Raw genomic sequence first — 19,812 nt, 5'->3', positions numbered from 1 at the left:
TTGAGCCCATTGAATATTTTATTTTTTTGCCTCAAGCGATTGAATAATGACAAAAAAAAAATTTTTTTTTTTTTTTTACACAAAGTTGTCACTAAATGATATATTGCTCACACATGCTATGGGCGTATGTGAAATGACACCCCAAAATAAATTCTGCTGCTTCTCCTGAGTACGGGGATACCACATATGTGGGACTTTTTGGGAGCCTAGCCGCGTACGGGGCCCCGAAAACCAAGCACCGCCTTCAGGCTTTCTAAGGGCGTAAATTTTTGAGTTCACTTCTCACTACCTATTACAGTTTTGAAGGCCATAAAATGCCAAGATGGCACAAAACCCCCACAAATGACCCCATTTTAGAAAGTAGACACCCCAAGCTATTTGCTGAGAGGCATGTTGAGTTCATGGAATATTTTATATTTTGCCACAAGTTGCGGGAAAATTACAAACTTTTTTTTTTTTTTTTTTTTTTTCACAAAGTTGTCACTAAATGATATATTGCTCACACATGCCATGGGCATATGTGAAATGACACCCCAAAATAAATTCTGCTGCTTCTCCTGAGTACGGGGATACCACATATGTGGGACTTTTTGGGAGCCTAGCCGCGTACGGGGCCCCGAAAACCAAGCACCGCCTTCAGGCTTTCTAAGGGCGTAAATATTTGACTTCACTCCTCACTACCTATTACAGTTTTGAAGGCCAATAAAATGCCAAGATGGCACAAAACCCCCACAAATGACCCCATTTTAGAAAGTAGACACCCCAAGCTATTTGCTGAGAGGCATGTTGAGTCCATGGAATATTTTATATTTTGCCACAAGTTGCGGGAAAATTACAAACTTTTTTTTTTTTTTTTTTTTTTTCACAAAGTTGTCACTAAATGATATATTGCTCACGCATGCCATGGGCATATGTGAAATGACACCCCAAAATAAATTCTGCTGCTTCTCCTGAGTACGGGGATACCACATATGTGGGACTTTTTGGGAGCCTAGCCGCGTACGGGGCCCCGAAAACCAAGCACCGCCTTCAGGCTTTCTAAGGGCGTTACAGTTTTGAAGGCCATAAAATGCCAAGATGGCACAAACCCCCCCCAAATGACCCCATTTTGGAAAGTAGACACCCCTAAATTTAGGGGTACACTAGTGAGACTAGGTAATAAATGGCGGGTGCCCTGAAACTATAAAAAAATAACTAACCAACCAGCGTCACCTGTAACAGTTATATGGTGATCACTGGTGAAAGGGTTAACTAGGGGGCAATCAGGGGGCTTTATGCGGTAGTATATGGGGGTCCCTGGCGCTATAAAAAGCTGCGGCGAACCTAAATACCTACTTGCCTAACTAGCGTCACCTGTGACACTAATACAGCGATCAGAAAAACGATCGCTTATTAGGCTGGGTTCACACTGGAGCGATGCGGGAACGCCACGAATGCGCGGCGGGTTCCCGCATCGCATGCCTCCCGGCGGCAGTTCACACTGCCCTATGCGAACTGCTGGGAGTGTCAGTGAAATGTTACTGACACCCCCAGATCAGTTCGCATATCGCAGTGCGATCTGCAAACTCGGATCGCATGGTGTGAACACCCATGCGATCCGATTCTGCTGCGGGCCAAAAAAAGGGTCCCGTGCGAATTTGCGGCGGGTGCGGCGGGTGTGGCGGGTGCGGCGAATGGCTGAACTCGAATCGCACAGAGATCGGATGTGATTTGCACTGCAGTGCGAATCACATCCGTTCTCAAACCGCTGCAATCTGAACCCAGCCTTAGTGACACTGGCGACGGGGGGTGATCACGGGGTTAAACCTTTATTGGGGGGGTTAGGGGGGTACCTTAGAACTAAAGGGGGCTAACCCTAACTGCCCTAACAGTTATTAGTCACAAATGACACCCGCCGGGTGATCAGGGGGTTAAACCTTTATTAGGTAATAAATGGCGGGTGCCCTGAAACTATAAAAAAATAACTAACCAACCAGCGTCACCTGTAACAGTTATATGGTGATCACTGGTGAAAGGGTTAACTAGGGGGCAATCAGGGGGCTTTATGCGGTAGTATATGGGGGTCCCTGGCGCTATAAAAAGCTGCGGCGAACCTAAATACCTACCTGCCTAACTAGCGTCACCTGGGACACTAATACGGCGATCAGAAAAATGATCGCTTATTAGGCTGGGTTCACACTGGAGCGATGCGGAAACGCCGCGAATCCGCGGCGGGTTCCCGCATCGCATGCCTCCCGGCGGCAGTTCACACTGCCCTATGCGAACTGCTGGGAGTGTCAGTGAAATGTTACTGACACCCCCAGATCAGTTCGCATATCGCAGTGCGATCTGCAAACTCGGATCGCATGGTGTGAACACCCATGCGATCCGATTCTGCTGCGGGCCAAAAAAAGGGTCCCGTGCGAATTTGCGGCGGGTGCGGCGGGTGTGGCGGGTGCGGCGGGTGCGGCGAATGGCTGAACTCGAATCGCACAGAGATCGGATGTGATTTGCACTGCAGTGCGGTGCGAATCACATTCGTTCTCATAAACCGCTGCAATGTGAACCCAGCCTTAGTGACACTGGCGACGGGGGGTGATCACGGGGTTAAACCTTTATTGGGGGGGTTAGGGGGGTACATTAGAACTAAAGGGGGCTAACTCTAACTGCCCTAACAGTTATTACAGTCACAAATGACACCAATGCAAAAAAAAAAAAAAAAAAAAAAAAAAATGACATTGGTGTCACTGTGACTGGGGGGCAGGGGTAATTGGGGGGGTGATCGGGGGGTAAAGGGGGGGTGTGAGTGTGCCTGGCATGTTCTACTGTGTGTGGGATGTGTTGGTGCAACTCACTGATCCGCTCTCCTCCGTGTCGGAACGAAAAATACCGACACGGAGGAGAGAATACATCACTTCCTCTCCTGTGTTTACATTACAGGAGAGGAAGTGATGTCACCGGGGATTTCTATTCGTCGGGAGCGATCGCGAGGGGGTGGCCATGAATGAATGGCCGTCCCCTCGTCCGGGATCGCTCCCGAACGAAAACCGACCGCCGCAGGCACCGGGCGGGGGCCCGATCGGGCCCCCGACCCGCGGGAGGCAAATCACGTACATGTACGTGCTTATGCCTGCCCGTGCCATTCTGCCGACGTACATCGGCGTTAGGCGGTCGGCAAGTGGTTAAAGTTGTTGTTATTATAGCTATTCCTTTTCCAGAAAGGTTTCTTCCAATTTTTTCGATTCCCATTCCAGCCATACCTTTTCATCGGTGTAGCATATCTTATTTGGGTGGATTGTGAAGGAACTATTTCTTCTATTTTGTTTATTTTCGTTCCTTCTTTAACCGGAGAGCTGCTATTAGAGTTAATGACAGGTTCTTCTACTTTTTTCTGCCATTTAAATACCAAATCATCATTAAAATCCTTTATATCCCTCTGGTATTTTCTCTTTTTTCTTGCAGCTGTTTCGTTATCCTTTTGTTCCAAGTCATTATTAAGTTGTTTCGACAATGCAATAAACTCTGGGAGATCCTTAAGTGGCTCAAGATTAGTTCTAATGTCTCCCACCATTTTCTCTATTATCCTAATCTTTTTCTGTTTACGTTTTATTAAAAAATTCAACAACTCTAGACCTTTATCATTAAAAAAGTGGAACCATTCATCTATGGACTCTTTATCCGTCAGGCCATCATTCATGGGAACATCCCATCTAAGCCTCCTTGGGACTATTTTTTCTTTAATATATTTTTCATGAGTCACAATGTCCCACCATGCATTGATTTTCTTTTCCATTAAATGTCCCATTTTTCTAAATGAATTTTCAATAGACCCTATATTGCTAACTTCTTGTTTTTCAAAAAACTCATCTACATTTAAGGTTCTACTGTTTAAAAAATTAAATACTTCCATGGTGTGCTGCACTAGGAAAACGAGATAGTATCAAAATATAAATAAAGGGTACTAGTGCGCTTCACCTTGCTAAACAATGTGTAGGGTAATAAAAGTGAAATTAATATAAGTGTGTGAAAGCAGCCTACAAAAAAATAGTGATCTCAGCACTAATAGTGGTACAATAAAAGTGAATAAATTGCGGCGCTAACAGCAAAAAACGACTAAATAAAAATGATTCTTATCTAAAAAATATGTAAAGTGCAAAGAGTGTGAATCACCTCGCAAAGTGCAAAATGTGCGATAAAGACAATACAAATAAAATATTTACTACAATATTACATGTGCTTGCATAACACAATCATGCAAAAATATAAAATCCAGAGAAATTGCTGAGAAGAAAATGTGCAAAAAATGCAAAAATCAAAAAATATTAATAAATAATGCTCATTAATTCCAGTTCATGCAATTGCTTCGTGAGCACAAATCAAAGTCCATGCACAAAAGTGACTTCCAAAGTGTGTGCTGATCCAGATCTGGATTAGCACACACTTTGGAAGTCACTTTTGTGCATGGACTTTGATTTGTGCTCACGAAGCAATTGCATGAACTGGAATTAATGAGCATTATTTATTAATATTTTTTGATTTTTGCATTTTTTGCACATTTTCTTCTCAGCAATTTCTCTGGATTTTATATTTTTGCATGATTGTGTTATGCAAGCACATGTAATATTGTAGTAAATATTTTATTTGTATTGTCTTTATCGCACATTTTGCACTTTGCGAGGTGATTCACACTCTTTGCACTTTACATATTTTTTAGATAAGAATCATTTTTATTTAGTCGTTTTTTGCTGTTAGCGCCGCAATTTATTCACTTTTATTGTACCACTATTAGTGCTGAGATCACTATTTTTTGTAGGCTGCTTTCACACACTTATATTCATTTCACTTTTATTACCCTACACATTGTTTAGCAAGGTGAAGCTCACTAGTACCCTTTATTTATATTTTGATACCTTCCTTATCACAATCACCACACCTATTTAACCATATGTCATAATATAGGGATTAAACTTCAGTTCAATATGGTAAATAAATACTTCAGTCCAACTTGGTAAATGCATATATAACAAAATATATGGATCAATGTAAGACTATAAACAGGAACATCTGTATGAGGAGTTAGATGATGGTACTAATTTCCAATTCCTCATTTAGACCTCCTGAACTCATAAAATTTAAAGTAAATATCCAGAAAGTTTCTCTGTGACATAATTTGGAAAATGTTTCACCTTCTGGTAAATGCATAGAGACAGCTTCTATGCTAAACAGCTCTAAGCCATTTGTAGACTCTTGATGGTGTGTACTAAAATGGCGTGGCACACTATGTTTGGTTATGCCCTCCTCAATGAACCTTCTGTGTTCATTGAACCTAGTTTGCATAATGGGGATGGTACGACCAACATAGTATAAACCACAAGGGCCCCTCAAACCATAAACCACATATGTACCGTGGATATCAAATAGGGAGGGGATATTACTAAGTTTGGGCTGAAATCCATTAACATTACTGGGCGCTATGCGATTTTTACCCTTTTTGGCATGTCTAAAGACAGTATTAGGTTTAGCAGGTAAGATATTACCAAGGGCCAAGTCTTGCAATAGAATAGGCCAATATTTTTTCAGGTTATTCTTAATAGACCAATGTTGATTACTGTAGTTTGTAATGAATTTTGTAGAGTAATCTTGAGATTTTTTTATTTTTATTCTCTATGTTCTGGATACTCTTTAATGAGGTATCTATCGGAGGCATTCTGGATATACTCTTCCTTATATCCCTTTTCCAAGAATTTTGTCTTTATTATTTCCCCTTGGTTAAGGTAATCTCCAATGTCAGTAAAATTCTTTTGTAGTCTATGATATTGACTGCAGGGTATAGTGCGTTTCCAACTAGCTAAATTAAAGCCTACTATGATGCAAGTATGAGTTGTCTACTTTCCAAAATGGGGTCATGGGGGGGGGGCGGTATTTGTACTTTCCAGGCTTGTTAGTGTCTCAGGAAATTAGATAGGCCATCAGTACATCAGGTGTGATCAGCTGTGTTCAATATTCAGTGATTGGCACCATAGCTTGTAGACTCTATAGCTTTCACACAGACCAAATATTATACACTGAGTTTGGTTATTTGTACCAAAGATAAGTAGCAGTAAAAATGTTGGCCAAAATGTATGAAGAAATAGTACTCATTTGCAAAATTTCCTAACAGAAATGAAGAAAAATGCATTTTTATACAACATTTTCAATCTTTTTTCATTTATCAAAAATTAAAAAAAAACTGTGGTGATTAAATACCACTAAAAAAAAGCTCTATTTGTGGGAAGAAAGGACACAAATTTCAAATTGTGGGAGCAATGAAAGCTGAAAATTGATCTGGTTAGGAAGGGGGTTTAAGTGCCCAGTGGGCATGTGGTTAGATGAAAGTCCAGTTGTATTGGCTCCTTAAGATGATGCAGGGACAGTCTTGTGTTAGAGACCTGAAGGCAAAATCAGCGGCCAGTGACCGAGACCTTCCCTGTCTCTCTCCAATTTCTCCTTCAGGATCTCACAGCCCAGCCAGAAAGGACAGGAAATGATGTGCATAATTATACATAAAACTGTGATATTATCAGCTAACCGTGGAGGAAAGTACATCTTTACACATGTAAAAGTTTCTTTTATAAATTACCATACTCATCCTGATCATTTAACTCATTTAATTTGCTTCCCTTAGCCAAATGAAATAATATGTATGACTTTTATGAAATATTTATGTACATTTTATAAACAATTTAATAATATGTTTATCAAATTGGGTTTGATACTTTTGTATCTATTTATAAATAGTTTATGATTGTTTTCAGATTATTTAATAAAGAAGAAAACAATGGGAAGCTGAATTTATGAACTAGGAAAATGAATAGCCTATTTGGGAACTACATGTGCCACCTCTGTGTTTTGCAGTATGGGAAATGTGTATAATCCACATAAATGACACAGAATTGCAAATCCTAAGGTATATAAAATTTTGAAATACAATGCTGTGAAAAAGTATTTGCTTTCTTCCTGATTGTTTATGTAGCAGGTATGTTGTAATGCAATTTCTCCTTTTGGCCACTGGATGAATACAGAGAGATGCTGACTGGTCCTTCCAGAAAATCTCAGAGACACAACGCATACTGGGAAAAAGGGGTGTTTCAGGAAGTGCTGAGGGGATGGAAGAGAGGGAAGTACTGAGGTAAAAGAAAGAGAGAGTGCTGACAGAGAGACAAAGGAGAGGAGAGGAGATTGCTTAAAAGAGAGGGAGATACCAAGGCTCAAATAGTCCTTTGCTGGGACACAGTGACACTTAACAGTAAGGAGAGGAGGAGTGTATGAGGGGAAGGATCTGAGGTGCCAGAGTGAGGAGAGAGACAGACGCTGACACCAGGGACTTTGTGCCCCAACAGAGGAGAAGGGATATCCTGAAGCCATGAAGGAAAAGGAAAGATGTGAGAAGAGTGAGATAAAAATGCTGTGAGAGGGATTTTGGAGCTGAGGGGAGAGAGAGAGAAACAGACTGACACCAGAGAGTGTGTGACCTATTATTAAGGAGGAAGAGCTGTCTGAGGAGAGCGGGATGAGGTACCAGCATCAGGCTAAAGGATAGAGAGACACACTGACACCAGAGAATGTGGCACCTATTATAGAGAGAAAAAGCCAAGCCTTTCCAGAGACTGACAACAGAGAGTGTGGTGAGGTGACCAGACTGTGTGGTGTTCTCCACCAGAGAAACCTTGCAAAAAGGATCTGAACACATTAATGGGGTGGGCAACTACATGGCAAATGAGGTTTAATGTAGAAAAATGTAAAATAATGCATTTGGGAGTCAAAAATATGAATACAATCTATACACTAGGGGGTGAACCTCTGGGATAATCTAGGATGGAAAAAGACCTGGGGATCCTAGTAGATGAGAGGCTCAGCAATGGCATGCAATGCCAAGCTGCTGCTAACAAAGCAAACAGAATATTGGCATGCATTAAAAAGAGGATCAACTCCAGAGATAAAATGATAATTCTCCCGCTCTACAAGACTCTGGTCCGGCCACACCTAAAGTATGCTGTCCAGTTCTGGGCACCAATCCTCAGGAAGGATGTACTGGAAATGGAGTGAGTACAAAGAAGGACAACTAAGCTAATAAAGGGTCTAGAGGATATTAGTTATGAGGAAAGGTTGTGAGCACTGAACCTATTCTCTCTGGAGAAGAGATATGATTTCAATTTATAAATATTTTACTGGTGACCCCACAATAGGGATAAAACTTTTTTGCGGAAGGGAGTTTAACAAGACATGTGGCCACTCATTAAAATGAGAAGAAAAGAGGTTTAACCTTAAACTACGTAGAGGGTTCTTTACTGTAAGATCGGCAAGGATGTGGAATTCCTTTCCACAGGCGGTAGTTTCAGTGGGGAGCATAGATAGTTTCCAAAAAATGATTAGATAAGCACCTGAACGACCGCAACATACAGGGTTATACAATGTAATACTGACATATAATCACACACATAGATTGGACTTGATGGACTTGTGTCTTTTTTTCAACCTCACCTACTATGTAACTATGAGAGAGAGAGAGAGAGAGAGAGAGAGAGAGAGAGAGAGAGAGATGTTTTTCCTGAGATGACTGGGAGAGCACTGCAAGAAGATAGAGGGCAGCCAGGAGCAATTTTCCCTCACTCTTTGCAGATTTCTTTTAAATAAGCCACATTAAAAGGGTTTTCAAGCATGAATGGCTGTATAAGTTCATGATACAGCATCTCAATTGGATTTATGTCCGTGCTTTGACTAGGCCACTCCAAAACCTAAATTTTGCTTTGTTTGAACAATTTGGAAGTGGACTTGATGTGTTTCGGATCATTGTCCTGCTGCATAACTCAAGTGCACTTGAGCTTGAAGTCACAAACTGAAGGCCGGGCATTCTCCTTTAGGATTTTCTGGTAGAACTCAGAATTCATGGTTTCATCAATTATGGCTAAGTTGTCCAGGTCCTGAACCTGCAAAGCAGCCCCAGTCCTTCACGCTACAATCACTATGTCTGACTGTTGGTATGTTGTTCTTGTTTTGAAATGCTGTATTAGTTTTATGCCAGATGTAACGGGACGCACGCCTTCCAAAAAGTAAAATTTTTGTCTCATCAGTCCACAGAATATTTGCCTAAAAGTCTTGGGGATAATCAAGATGTGAACACATGAAGGTGTTTTGGTAAATGTGAGATAAACCTCTGTGTTCTTTTTGGTCAGCAGTGGCTTTGGCCTTGGAACTCTCCCATGGATGCCATTTTTGCTCAGTCTCTTTCTTATTGTTGAATCATGAACACTGATCTTACCCGAGGCAAGTGAGGCCTGCAGTTCTTTAGATGTTGTTCTGGGTTCTTTTATGACCTCCTGGATGAGTCATCATCACGCTCTTGGAGTAATTTTTGTAGGTTGATTACTGTTCCAAGTTATCTTCATTTGTGGATAATGGCTCTCCCCATGGTTCACTGGAGTTCCAAAGCCTTAGAAATGGCTTTGAAATGCTCCCAAGACCTATACATGTACATTACTTTGTTTCTAATCTGTTCTTGATTTTTTTTAGATTGTGGTATGTGTGGCTTTTTGTGATCTGTTAGTGTGCTTCACTTTGTCAGACAGCTTCTAGTTATGTGGTTTCTTGATTCAACAGGACTGTCAGTAATCAGGCCTGGGTGTGGCAAGTGAAATGTAATTCAGCTTTCCAAAAAAAAATGGTTAATCACAGTTCATTCATGATTCAGCATGGAAGGGGGCAATTACTTTTTCGCACAGGGCCAGGCAGGTTTGAACAGATTTTTCCCCTTAATAAATGAAATAATTGAAAAACTGTATCTAGTTTGATGATCTGAATCATTTAAGTGTGACAAATTTGCAAAAAAAAAAAAAAAAATCCGTAAGGAGACAAATACTTTTTCACAGCACTGTATATTAGAATGTTTCATTTTTCCAAAGATGTGATTTTCATATGACTTTGCTTACGCCCAGAGTCTCAGTGATGTAAAAGATATATATGCCAAATTTCAAGAAGATTGAATAATATTTGGGGGTTGCACACATTGATCACTTTTATCAAAGCAAAGTCTGTGGGCTTCACTTGATAAGAAGTCATATACAACAATGCTGGATGAACAAAGTCCTGTTCGAGGCTTTCTAGAAGAGCAATGAGTGAAAATGGTTAACTACATCCCAAATGTCCTAAAAGACGGAAGTCATCCAAGAGAAGACTACAAAGAGTTATTACAACTCTCATTCCTGTACCTAGGAGGTTGGGCTAAAAACAACTTCAATGTCAGGATCCTAGGGGCACTGCATCAAGCAAGGTGGGTGGCAAAGACAATATATGCTCTTAAAATTGTCCTCTTCACTAAACAGTTGAATATTCCTCAACGACAATTGGAAGGAATGAACGGGTTGCACATTTTGTCAGCCTCATATATGTTCACTTTTGGCACAAGGCAATTGTAAGTTGATGGGCTCCAAAGAATGATTTGGATATACTACAGCTTTTGAGCACTTACCCAGATGCAGACGTCAAAAAATGTGCTCTCACAGTTGCTAAGAGACACCTTTGGTATTTGTCAGAAACAAACGTAGGATTGGCTTTTTTGGACAAACGTATTACTCAGGCTGTTAAGGAAAATATGACTAAAAATTTAGAAACCAAACCAGCAAAGGAAAAGGAAATTAAACAATTAGAGGGTAAAAACATGTTTTTTGAAGGAAAAGACCTGAGCCATTCCGTTACTAATAAAACAAAGACATTCTTTGAATTGTTTGGGATCCACAACGGGACAGAATACAAGGGATTGTATCGTTCAAAGTTGATTAATTTGATACATATTTTGCCTATCATATTACCTATTACTCTTAGTGTATAGTTTTAATAGTATTTCTAGTTTTCCCAATAAAAGTAATTAACATTGAAAAATCTTATTTTTTGCCTACTTTTACAAAACAGATCAAAGCGTGCATGCTCTAAATATTATCCAATCTTCTTGAAATTTTGCATATATATCTTTTACATCACTCAGACTTGGGCATAAGCAAAGTCTGCAAAAATTTGACAGTTTATTTTTTCCATTAGAAAATGAAACACCCTACTGTATATGTATTTCAACAATGTTTTTAACTGAACTGTTTGGCTAGAGTTTCAGTTTTTCCTTTAACTTTCTGTGTCACTAATATATATATATATATATATATATATATATATATATATATATATATATATATATATATATATATATATATATATATATATATATATTTCAGACAGACCATTTTAGTAATCTATTGTTACTAAAAATTGCCTTCCCGTGTTAGTATGCAGTCATCCAGAACTTTCTATAACCACAAAATAAAATTTAGATTTTTCTTTTCTGAGCTATAACAGCCAATTACAGTATGCAATAAGGAATTTTTAACAACCTTATCCATCTTCACCTGTAATTTTCTTTCTCACACATCTACTGTATCAGTCTGGGGTCAAATTACTATCCACTTTTTGTGCAAGGTAAAGAATTCCCAGAATACCCTAAAGATGAATTCTAGGCATACTGATGTAAATGTATATATATTGTGAGGATTTAGCTCAGTAGCGGGTTGTGCGTGAAAAAGGCACGCCAAGAGAACAGGATCCTGATGAAACAAAACTGTGATATTTTGTATAAAGTCTGTGTTTACAAAGTGCAGGTATCAAAACAGCAAAACAAAACAAAACAGAAAAAAAACCCTTGCCACCTTGGGCATCTAACTATAAACACAGGAACCTAACTACTTACCCTGGAACAGCCTACTGCTGCCCAGGCACCCAACTGTGACAGAGAATGAACAGTCTTTAGTCACACAGACTTAATCTGGCCATATAGTCTACAATGTTCTTGTTCAAGGACCTGCCTGATCGCATACAAAATACACAGAGAAGTTGCTGGTCCCCGGTTTGTCCTACACAGAGATCTTGTTCCAGGGTGGAGCATCTTCCCTAAGCAGACTGGGGGTTTTATAGGAGCCCAGAGTACTAGACCAGCTTCAGCAGAGCATATTAGCAAACCAGGCTCACTACACAGCACAAAAAGGAAAACAGTTTGTATATCACATGAACCTAAGACAGGTATACCTCTCATCCAAAACACAACCCTTATGCCGAGTACACACGATCGGAATCATGGTCGGAAAAAGGTCTGATGGTTTTCCCGACAGAATTCTGACGGAATTCCGCTCAGGCTGTCTTGCCTACACAGGGTCACACCAAATTCCGACCGCCAAGAACGTGGTGACATAAAACACGTACGGCGGGACTAGAAAAAGGAAGTTCAATAGCCAGTAGCCAATAGCTTCCATCTCCTAGTTGAATCTGAGCATGCGTGAGTTTTTGCGTGTTGGAATTGCATACACACAATTGGAATTTCCAATAGGAAGTTTTTCTGTCGGGGAAATTGAGAACATGCTCTCAAATTTTTGCTGGCAGGAATTCGGCCAGCTAAATTCCGATGGAGTCTCCACATGGTCACATTTTCTGATGAAAAGCTCTCATCGGGACCGTTCAGGATTCCTTGGTATTCTCCCTTACCCTTCTGCCTGTATGTGTTTCACCCCGAGGCTGCCTCAGTCTGGTATAGGCTCCTCGGGGAATGAGCGCATCCCAGATCTGGTGGTTGGCTATGCTTCCTTTGTAGAATGCCCATGTGTTTGGCCTACCCATACACTGGATCCTTCCCCACCCCCCCTCCTCCTGACGCTTCCCCCCCGCCCCCCGCCCCCCCCCCCCCTTTTCCACATGATGGGTGAATTGATACTTTAGATGTGCATGTGACCAGATATTGCCTGACTACTGCAGTTTTTGTGTTTGTTTGTTTTTTTCTTGTTCTTTGGCCTTTTGTCTGTAACATTGTTGACACTGACAATTGTTTGCTGTTGTACTTCCCTTTGTATATTCTCTCTGGAAATTTTTTTCAATAAAAATACAATTGAAAAAAAAAAAAAAGCTCTCATCGGTCTTTTGCTGGCCAAAATTCCAATCGTACGTACACGGCATTAGATTTCCCTGGCTTCCTGTCACAATATAGAAATACAGTATATACAGGTGCATTTCATAAAATTAGAGTATCATCAAAAAGTTAATGTATTTTAGTAATTCAATTCAAAAAGTGAAACTCATATATTTTATGTAGACACACAGAGTGATATATATCAAACATTTCTTTTTTTAATTTTGACAAGTATGGCTTACAACTAGTGAAAACTCAAAATTCGGTATTTCAGAAAATTAGAATATTCCATAACATAGTTATATAGCAGGTAAGGTTGAATAAAGACAACAGTCCATCCAGTTCAACCTGTGTAGGTGTACGTGAGTCAGCGTCAATAATCATTTCCCATATCCCTGTATATTGTGTTCCTTAAGATGCACGTCCAAGAGTCTTTTAAAAATATCAATACTCCCCGCTGGCACTAACAGTTGCCTTAGCCTTTATTTGGACTCTCTCCAGCTCGGGTACATCCCTTCTGAGGACTGGTGACCAGAACTGGACAGAATACTGCAGATGTGGACAAACCAGAGTTTCTTTAACCACCTCCCACCTGGCCACTGCACATATACAGCCAGATGGGTGCTTCCTCTTTCTGAGTGGACGTTCAGGAACGTCCTTCAAAAGGACGCAATCCCAATACGCTCGTGTTATCTGGACACGGTGCATCTCAGATCGGTAGGAGGGTTCTGTGACTGGCCCTCCTGATTACATGATGGCTGTGTCCAGTCACAGCGATCATGTGATGTAAATAGAGAGCCGGTTGATAGGAGATCAGCTCTCGTCTCCTCACACGGAAGTTGTCAGTGAGGAGAAGGAGAGGCAGTTGCTGCAGCTGGCCAGTGATCAGTGAGTATGAGCTGTTTTTTACAGCTTTTTACACACTGATCACTGGCCCAGTGTCCCCGCACAATGTCCCCAAAATACTGTCCCCACAACAGTGTCACTCCACACATGTCCCCACGCAGTAAAAACACCTATTTTTTTTTCAAAGTTTTCACTTTTATTTTGCTTATGTCACAGAAAATAAAAAATTAAGTAATAAATAAATACCACCAAAATAAAGCTCTATTTGTGTGAACAAAATGATAAAAATTTAATTTGGGTACAGTGTTGCATGATTGTGCAATTCTCATTAAAAGCGCGAGAGCACTGAAAGCTGAAAATTGGCCTGGGAAGGAAAGGGGTGAAAGTGCCCAGTATTGAAGTGGTATGAAGTGGGAGGATTATAGTTTTATCTCTGGAGTATATCCCCTTTTTATGCATGCTAATATTCTGCCGGCTTTGGTAACTGCAGCTTGAAATTGCTATTGTAGTCTTCCACTAGGACCCCCAGATCTTTCTCCATCCTTAAAAAGTAAACTATGTTGCGCTAAAATTTTATATAACAATATATTCGATGGGACATCAGCACCCAGCACAGTATTGAAGAAAATCAACAAAAAGCTATATATAATAAAAGTGCAATGCTCAAATAATAGTCCCAAGATATAAATCAGGAGCAGATGGTCGAGTGATGGTTCAATCCATGGTAAGTAAAGGATATGGTGACCCGTCACCAGCACCTAACAATACAGTTGCTTACCCTGTTTAGTGGACCCTCATTTCAAAGGTCACACCATCACATATGAAGTAAATCAGTATACATAGTTACATAGTTACATAGTTTGTCAGGTTGAAAAAAGACACAAGTCCATCCAGTTCAACCTTAAAAACAATAAATAAATAACATAAAAAATATCGTCCAATCCAATATACCCAATTTTATGCCCACAGTTGATCCAGAGGAAGGAAAAATTCCTTCCTGATCCCCCAAGAGGCAATCAGATTTTCCCTGGATCAACTTTACCTATAAATGTTAGTACCCAGTTATATTATGTACATTCAGGAAAGTATCTAGGCCTTTCTTAAAGCAATCTACTGAACAGGCCATAACCCCCTCTGGCGGGAGTCTATTCCACATTTTCACAGCTCTTAATGTGAAGAAACCTTTCCGTATTTGAAGATGAAATCTCTTTTCCTCTAGATGTAAAGAGTGCCCCCGTGTCCTCTGGGTTGACCGTACAGAGATTATATATTTGAACATGTTGATCATATCATGATCTCCTCTTCTCAAGAGTGAATGAATTCAGTTCCTCTAATCTTTCCTCATAGCTGAGCTCCTCCATGCCTCTTATCAGTTTGGTTGCCCTTCTCTGCACTTTCTCCAGTTCCCGATATCCTTTTTGAGAACTGGTGCCTAAAACTGAACTGCATATTCCAGGTGAGGTCTTACTAATGATTTGAACAGGGGCCTAAAATTATATCTCTCTCTCTGGAGTCCAAACCTCTCTTAATGCAAGAAAGGACTTTGCTCGATTTGGAAAAAGTAGCAGCTTGCATGTTATTATTGAGCTTAGGATCTACCAAAACCCCCAGATCTTTCTCCACCACAGATTTCCCCAGTTGTGCTCCCCTAGTATGTATGATGCATGCATATTCTTAGCCCCCAAGTGCATAACTTTACATTTATCAATATTAAACCTCATTTGCCACATAGTCGCCCAATTAGACAGTGTATTGAGGTTGGCTTTTAAATTGAAGACATCCTGTAAGGACGTTATTCCACTGCATATATTGGTGTCATCTGCAAAGACAGAAATGTTGCTTTTGATCCCAGACCCAATATCATTTGCAAAATCCAAGTATACCACATCCAACGCCACCCCTCTGTCCATGGTTTTACTTACCTCTTCATAAAAAAAAAATCAGGTTTGTCTGACAACTTCTGTCTTTCATGAATCAATGCTGTCTGTTGCTTAAAGTATTTTTTCCAGCAAGAACTCGTCGATGTGGTCTTTAACCCCCCTGGCGATATTCCCAAGTCTGGCTCGGGGTGGAAGTTTTACACCAAAAGCGGTAACCCCAAGCCAGACTCGGGACCGCATTGCTGAATCCAGGAGGAGGTTTACTTACCTTCTCCCTTGGATCCAGCGATTTGTCCCCACGCTGTACGAGCGGCTCGTCCTCCGCTCGATTCGTCACGGAGCTGATATCCATTCCCTGCAAGCATTGCGACGCACAGGGATTTAGATCGGCGCCAAATTCAAAAAGTGAAACACACAGTATACATACAGTATAATATAATCTCACAGATTACATTGCTGTGTGTAATAATTTCACATCCCCTTTGTCCCTAGTGGTCTGCCCAGTGTCCTGCATGCAGTTTTATATTATAAAAATTGTTATTTATGCCTGGAAACTGGAGATTGTCCATAGCAACCAAAACTGTCACTTTACATCAAAAATGGTTTTAGACCAGCTAGAAAACAGCGATAATAAATTGTAATCACTCGCAGAATTGAGCGATAGCGATTTGTGGGGAGATCTGTCATCAAATATTGAAAAGTAATGACAGCGACAATTCTGCAACTGAGCAAATTTCAGTGTTTTTGATTTGATTACATTATTGAATCATTTTTATTATTGTTATATTATTATTTGGTATAATTATTTATAGTTATTTATTATATTATAATTTATGATTTCATTTTTCAAACTTTATCATACCCGGGATGTCTGCTAGACTCTTTAAGTGAGCGATTCCTAAGAATTACAGGACTACAATATAAAATGCCAAATTTTCATGCAAAATAATTGTACCGCTTTTAGCACCTAAAATCCAAAATAATCCTACCGCCAGGGAGGTTAATTAAACGCTCCAGTATCTACCCGGCTATAGAAGTTAAACTAATAGGTCTATAGTTACTTGGTAAAGACTTTGATCCCTTTTTAAATATAGGCACCACAATCGCCCTGCACCAATCCAGCGGTACTATTCCTGTCATTAATGAGTCCCTAAAAATTAGATACAATGGCTTTGAAATTACAGAGCTCAATTCTTTTAGGATCCGTAGGTGAATGCCATCAGGGCCAGGTGCATTATCCACCTTTATTCTGTCTAAATATTTCTGGACCATATCACTTTTGAGCCATTGTGGATCATTTGGGGCTGTGTCACTACCACCCTCATTATGGACATGAGCTCCCCCATGCTCTTTTGTATACACAGAGCTGAAGAAATTATTTAATAAATTAGCCTTCTCTTTGTCCCCAGTCACCCACTCTAGATTATTTTGTAAAGGGCCTACATGCTCAGACTTGACCTTTTTACTATTAATATAGTTGAAGAATTTTTTGGGGTTTGTCCTACTATCTTTTGCAATCTGTCGTTCGTTTTGAATGTTTGCATCCTTGATTTCCTTTTTACATATTCTGTTAAATTCTTTGTAACATTTAAATGACACTAGTCTTCCTTCATTTTTATATTTTTTTAAAGCTCTTCTCTTATAGTTTATAGCTTTTTTAACTTTGGCCGTAAGCCACATAGGTTTTGTTTTTAGCCTTTTAAACTTATTGCCCATGGGAATATACTTTGCAGTGAGGTCCCAAAGAGTCTTTTTGAAGAATTCCCATTTCTGTTCTGTGCCCATTGAAGTGAATATTCTCTCCCAGTAGTTCTGGAGAGCAGCCCTCATCCTTGGAAAATTTGCTCTCTTGAAGGTACCGTATATACTCGAGTATAGGCCGACCCGAATATAAGCCGAGGCCCCCAATTTACCCCCAAAAAAACTGGCAAACTTATTGACTCGTGTATAAGCCGAGGGTAAGACATGCCTGTCCATCCCTGTGTGTGTGTCCGTCCATCCCTGTGTGTCCGTCCATCCCTGTGTGTCCGTCCATCCCTGTGTGTCCGTCCATCCATCCCTGTGTGTGTGTGTGTCCATCCATCCATCCATCCCTGTGTGTGTGTGTCTCCATCCATCCATCCATCCATCCCTGTGTGTGTGTGTCTCCATCCATCCATCCATCCCTGTGTGTGTGTGTGTCCATCCATCCATCCATCCCTGTGTGTGTGTGTCTCCATCCATCCATCCCTGTGTGTGTGTGTCTCCATCCATCCATCCATCCCTGTGTGTGTGTGTATCCATCCGTGTGTGTGTGTGTGTGTGTGTGTGTGTGTGTGTGTGTGTGTGTGTGTGTGTGTCCAGCCTACCTGTGTCCCGAGCCTTTGTCCCGAGCCTCCGTCCCGTGCCGAGCCTCCTTGCCTCCGTGCCTCGCCGCCGTGCCTTGCCTCCGTTCCGTCCCGTCCCGTCCCGTGCCGTGCCTTGCCTTGCCTCCGTCCCGTGCCCTCTTCGTTCGTCTGCGCCTCGGCGGCCATTGTAAAATTCAAAAGCTGCGCCGCCGCCTTCGTCTGTGATAGGCGGAACACTGAATTTCCCAGCAGCCTGTGTTCCGCCTATCACGTACATCGTATCATCCTCGTCCGTAGTACGAGGATGATACGATGTCCGTGATAGGCGGAACACAGGCTGCTGGGAAATTCAGTGTTCCGCCTATCACAGGCGAAGGCGGAGCCGGAGGCGCGGCTTTTGAACTATAGAATGGCCGCTGTCTGTCTGCTCGACACGCTGATCGAGCGGGCAGACAGCGATGACTCGAGTATAAGCCGAGGGGGGCACTTTCAGCCTCAAAAAAGAGGCTGAAAATCTCGGCTTATACTCGAGTATATACGGTAAGTGTTTTTATCTTGTATGTATTTCTTGTTTAGTGCTGACATCAAAAGAAATCATGTTATGATCACTGCTACCCAGGTGTTCCTTTATCTGGACATTAACCACTTGCGTACTGGGCACTTAAACCCCCCTCAGTCCCAGAGCAATTTTCAGCTTTCAGCGCTGATGCACTTTGAATGACAATTGCGCAGGCATACAACACTGTACCCAAATTAAATTTTTATCATTTTTTTCCCACAAATAGAGCTTTCTTTTGGTGGTATTTAATTACAGCTCGGAGTTTTATTTTTTGCTAAACAAACAAAAAAAATCATGTTTAAAAGTTTGTTATACAATTTTGCAAACGGGTCATTTTTCTCCTTCATTGAAGTGCGCTGATGAGGCGGCACTGATAGGCTGCACTGGTGGGCACTGATGGGCTGCATTGGTGGGCACTGATGGGCTGCATTGGTGGGCACTGATAGGCTGCATTGGTGGGCACTGATAGGCTGCACTGGTGGGCACTGATAGGCATAGTTAAGGCAGCACAAATAGGCACAGATAAGGCAGCACCGATGGGCACAGATAAGGCGGCACTGATGGGCAAAGATGGGCACTGATAGGTACCACTGATAGATGGGACTGATGGGCACTGATAGGTGGCACTGATAGGTGGCTCTGATAGGTGGCACTGCTGGGCACTGATGGGCGGCACTGCTGGGCACTGGTAGATGACACTGATGGGCACGGATATGTGGCACGGGTGCAGCACCTTTGTTAAGGCAGATTGTGGGCACTGCTGGGTGGCACTGTGGGCACTGCTGGGTGGCACTGCTGGGTGGCACTGTGGGCCCTGCTGGGTGGCACTGACGGGGGCACTTAGTTTTTTTATTGTTGCACTGGCAGGGGGCAGGTGGGCACTGACAGGGTTGCAGGTGGGCACTAGCAGTGCTGGCCATGATCGGGACTGACAGCGCGAGGAGGAATAATAGCCGATTACCGGCTCCGTTATATCACATGATCAGCTGTCATTGGCTGACAGCTGATCACGTGATAAGGGGTCGGGATCGACCCCTTGCACGGATCGGTGATCAGGCGAGTCTTGTAGACTCGCCGATCACAGAGCGCGCCACGCGCGCCCCTCAGGGGGCGCGCAGGCCGCTCGTGCACGGGACTACGTCAATAGACGTAGTCCCGGAAAAGGAGATCCGCGCTGTAGCCATCAATTGACTATAGCGCCGTTCTCAAGTGGTTAATAAGCTCTGCATGGTTTGAGATTACCAGATC

Source organism: Lithobates pipiens, unplaced genomic scaffold (genome assembly GCF_037356315.1).
Source record: "Lithobates pipiens isolate NorthernLeopardFrog02 unplaced genomic scaffold, aLitPip1_a1.2 Scaffold_30, whole genome shotgun sequence".
Classification (NCBI taxonomy): Eukaryota; Metazoa; Chordata; class Amphibia; order Anura; family Ranidae; genus Lithobates; species Lithobates pipiens.
Note: the sequence above shows the minus strand (reverse complement) of the source record.